Raw genomic sequence first — 4,946 nt, 5'->3', positions numbered from 1 at the left:
CCCCAGGTTCGAGTCAATGGAACCGCAGCCACTCTGACAGCATCGGCATGGTGGGTATTGCCAAATGTCTGCACTTCCATCCTGTGTGAAAAACCAACCAGCGCCGCAGAACAGGGCTAAAACTCAGCGCAACCCCACGTCCACAAAACACGAAGGATCCTGTTAACATCCTTCAAACCTCAGTGTGCTCTTTGTCCGCCCGGGTTTTGCTACGCTGCTCAGCTGATGTGTAGTGATGCAGGTGGCAGTGAAAAATGGGCTTTTTTTGCCTCGTGAAGTATGGAAAACATTAGGTGAAAGGAGCTGGAAATACTGAAGAGGCCTCCTTGTCTGTGGAGCTTTCAGCTTAGAAATGTACCTTCAGAAAGGCGGCTCCAACATCTCCATTGGAAACTCTGCAGCTAGAAAAGCCTGTATAACCAGAGCAGGCAAAAGGAAAAAAAAAAAAGGCTGTAAATCTATAGATAGCACACTATCATTTTGTTCAGAAGCTGCTGCTTCTGCTGCTAGATCATGCAAACAGCTGAGTGAGTTCTACCATGAGAAAGGGTGCGGCTTCCTGCCTCCTCCGATACTCCGGCTGGGTGTGAAAATTCAGCAGCTTTCTCATTAGGGCACAAACCGCAAGACCAGACGCCGGTGTGATACGAGCAGGGAGAAACCCCAGAGAGAGACTGCTTGGGTTCAAAACGTGTCAGACGTCGAAAGATAAAAATACACTGAAAGAGCAAAAAGCTGCTAGGGAGCACGTTTTAGCACTAGCACCAAATGCCCACGCTGGCATGCAGTGCTGAAGCTGCAATCCAGTCTGTGCGGCGATAGCACAGCACCGCAGGCTCCACTGGTCTGTACTGGAGGTCCACTCGGGGTCTACTGGGTGAGCAGGGTCTCCCCACTAATGTAGTGAGCCTTCAATTAAAAATTATCTGGTTGTTATTTAATGGACTAAAAACTATCATCTGGCCATCTCAGCTCACATTTATTCATTCATTTATTTATATAAATCTGGAATTTGGGCAAACACCTAAACCAGGAACTGTCCTACAGAGCACGGTGAAGGTGCCCGACCCTCTTGGCAACGGACACATCTGCACCACAGGCCACGGAAATTCCAGACGACCAGCCCAACACCTCAATAAAACCTTCCTCCTCAGGTAAACTGGATAGGAAAGATGATTTTGCAGAGGCCACAGGAGTGGAACACACAAACCAAAAAGCGCTTGGGGCTCCAAGCTTTGCTACCGATTGATTTATAAAATGTGACGCTACAGATATACCAGTAAAAATGTTACCAAAGTGCGTGAAGATTTTCACCTCTGTCAATTTAAGGATACTAGAAGTTTCCCAGAGCCATCTCTAGCCAGCAACAGGCTTGTGTTTTTGAGACACTTTATGCAGACCCATCCGCTGGGTCCTTGCTGGGTTACAAGGCACGGACTGGACAGGTACACACCTTACTGGGAAAACTCCGCATCATTTGAACATGTTCGGGGAAGCCAAGGACCAAGCGGACATTCAGTCAACACTCGTTCTCACCCTTCTGAGGTGTTCCTCTGTCTCAGGACTGAGGTAGGATGGACGGCATTTTCCAAAGCTCCACAGCTGTACCAGAGCACATTAACAGGCAGGAGCCACGCTGCTGAGATGCTCTATTTATCCTCCAGGTTTTACCTGTATGGTCACTCCTCCTCTAGTAGTACCCATGCGATTTTCTTTTTTTCAGAGCCCTAAGACTGGCTCAGGCTCCAGCTGGCACAATGACGGGACCATGTCACACAGCCTCGTAAAGCGGCATTTCAGGAGGAATGTACCTTTACCAGGGACAAGTATTCCCAGCTCCTTGTTGAGGTTACCCAGACCACAACTCCTCAACTTGGGAACTGAACTGAGAATTGTCCCCATGGTGCTTTTATGAACTGCACGCCCGAGTCTGTCTATGAACCGCGTGAGAACGCAGTGCACTGGGTGATGCTCTGGTTGGCTTCAGACTTCTTTCAGATTTTTAGTTAAAATCAGACTAAAAAATGGAAAATGAGAGGTATCTTCAACGTGGGGAAAGGGCCCTTTATCTGGATCCTTTAAGCCTTCACAAGCACATCAACTGACGGACAGAACACTTGCTTCCTAAAGCCTCTTTGTGACGTGGTCCAGAAATGATTAATAAGGTATTAGAGGTCTTTATAAGGACTGGACGTTCACATGGATTAAAAAAATAAATATATTCAGCTACAGATTGAAAGCTATGAAGGGTTGTCTCAATAATAAAAAAGAAGCTAAAAATAATGCTGCTCTGCAGAGCTGTAAGATTTACTGCTTGTCTACTGTATATATTTAAAAGAGAAAAAAACTACCACATTGCAGTGTCAGTTCTAGGGAGCGTATGTAGTATTTGTTTTATTTTTCTCTTTTTACAATTTTGGTTTCATCGGGCAGGAGTCCAGACTTTCCATCTTCCCATTTTTCACTGCTCTGGTGGAAGAATAAGTACTCATTTTACCCTGTCATTCTGGGACGTGTGATTACGGGAAGTATTTGCTTTCTATTCTTGCCTTCGCAGCACACATGCTGGCTGCCAGTGTGTCCCCCAAGTCTGACCTGTGGGGAATCTTCACAAACCACAGTCGAGAGCGCTCGGGAGAGCGCCTGTTATGCACAGGCATAGAAAGGAGCTGTGAAAAAAAACCTCCCTGGAACTAACCTGCTCTGCACAAGGACTCGCCCCGGCTCTCCTGGAGAGGGGATTTTTGGTTGTGCAGAAGCCTGGTTTAACTTCACCGAGAGCAATGGAAATGCCGCTTCCCACTAGTCTCAAAGAATGCCGTGTGAGGGGGAAACGTCTTGGTCATACGGTCACATAGAAGTTCATACAAATCCAGAAACTTGATTTTGAAATGGAGGGAGGAAAAGCAAATAAAATCACCACTTTTCTGTTTCACAAAGATTGGTAAGCCTTCTGGGCCAGCCGAGACTTCACTGCAACTTCTTCCTGACTTCAGCATCAGTGAAGCTTCATTACCATAAAGATGCAGCTAGTGCTACCTGGAAATCTGCATTGAAAAAAATGCTCAGCCAGTTCAGCCAGCTGTTTAATCCCTGATCTCAACAATTACTCTCTTATTTCACTGTTCTGCTTGTAAATCTATCATATAAAATTACTCTTTGATATAGGTCTGATCCTATAAATCCTTAAAACTCTCCAAACTCTCTTCCCCAAACACTGAATTTTTAACAGCCATTCTTCCAGTCTCAAAGTTCTATGGATCTTTAGTACTTGCTCAACAAAACCAGTATTTCCCATTCAAAGTGATTCTGCTTCTGGGATTCTTCTACTTGAAATCCTTCTGCTATGGACAAGCATAGGCAGCACAAAATCATCATAGTACAATACCCACTGCACAGATGGGAAAACTGAAATGAGCCACACAGAGCCCGAAACACAGCAAAAAGCCAGGGATGAAGGTGGCTGTCAGGTATCTCAATGTCAGCGTTAAATCCCTCCAATAAAGTAAGTACCCTCCTGATTTCTTTTATTTTTCTTTAAAGAAACATCTGAAGAGATAGCTGGTTATTTGTTACGCCATGTACTTGTGTTTTGACTCCTGGCTGATGCAACTGGAAGCCTCTTTTCCCTTGGCCAAGAGTCTGTTTTGCCCTTCCAGTGGAAACTAAAAGTTACAGCTTGAAAAGAATTCCCTGCCCTGTGGTTTACAACAGAACAAAACAAAAAAAAGTTCAACTCACACTTCCCACTGGTTGAGTGGAGCCAGGGATCGAGACCAGTATAAACCAGGTCAGAGGGGCTAAGGAGACAGAATGGCCCCTCTTCCTCTGCTCGTTTTTATTGGCAAGAGTTGCCTGGGAACTCTCTGATGCCCTGTCAGTGCGAAGGGGAGGAGAGCGCGAGTGCCTGGGGAAAACAAAATGAAGCAGGCGCATGTGGCGGCACAGAGACGTGCCTGGGTGTTCCAGGAAAGAGAAAGCAGGTCTGGCAGCTGGAAGGACCTCGGGGATCGGCTCCTGTTGTAAGCTGAGGGAACGTATGCCATCAGATTCATCAAGAAACCCAAAATTTCCTCTACGAGCAGATCTGCTTTGCCCAATCTTTGCTGAATTGTTTGTGGGGGTCACGGTTCTGGTAATTAAAAAGCCGTTTGAGGACAAAATTTCCTCCTCACATTTTCTTTGAAACGCACGCAGGCTCTCTTGCCCAGCTTCAAACTCTTTCCAAGGCATCAGTTCCTGTGCTGTGGAGACATATCCACTCTGCCAGCCAAGAATCTCATTTTAATTTCAAACGTTACATAAAAGGACAAGCATTCCCCTTGTGATAGCCACTAATACCAGCTCTCTACCAGGCAGGGGTTTCTTCCCCAAACCCCAGCTAACGCAGAGCAAACTTCAGCAAGCAGGCAGAGGCAGGGGAGGGCAGGGGAGGCTCCCAAGGGCCCCGCAGCACCCGGGCAGCAGCTCCCGAGCGCTGCGCTGCCCTGACCGGGGTCCTCCCCCACGGTCTGCAGAGCCAGCGGAGCACAGCAAATACAGCCCCCTCTCTGCATGGGATCCATACTTACCTGAACGGATTGTAGGGCTCCTTCTGGCAGCCTGCTCTGCATCCCCACCCTTCCTATTTCATGAAAATGCATCTTGTCAGCAGCTCTGGTTGGGCTGCCGTGCCCTTTTGGTAATCAACACCGCACCGGGATAAAACCTCCATGGAACAACCGGGATCCTCGAGGCTGCAGGACAGCAGCACTGCCCTAGGGCTACGGCACATTTATTTTTCACTTGCATTTAATTCACTTGAGATGGCTACAGGAAAGCTTGAGACTACTCTGGAAGACAGTCTGCGTGTCTCACGGCAGGACTGGGAGCCAGGCTCTTTGCTCTGAAACCCACATACAACAAGGTGTAAGGAAACAACCGCCATCAGCGCAAACCCACTCGCA

Source organism: Pterocles gutturalis, unplaced genomic scaffold (genome assembly GCF_000699245.1).
Source record: "Pterocles gutturalis isolate BGI_N339 unplaced genomic scaffold, ASM69924v1 scaffold35094, whole genome shotgun sequence".
Taxonomy (NCBI): domain Eukaryota; kingdom Metazoa; phylum Chordata; class Aves; order Pterocliformes; family Pteroclidae; genus Pterocles; species Pterocles gutturalis.
This window is presented reverse-complemented; position numbering follows the sequence as displayed.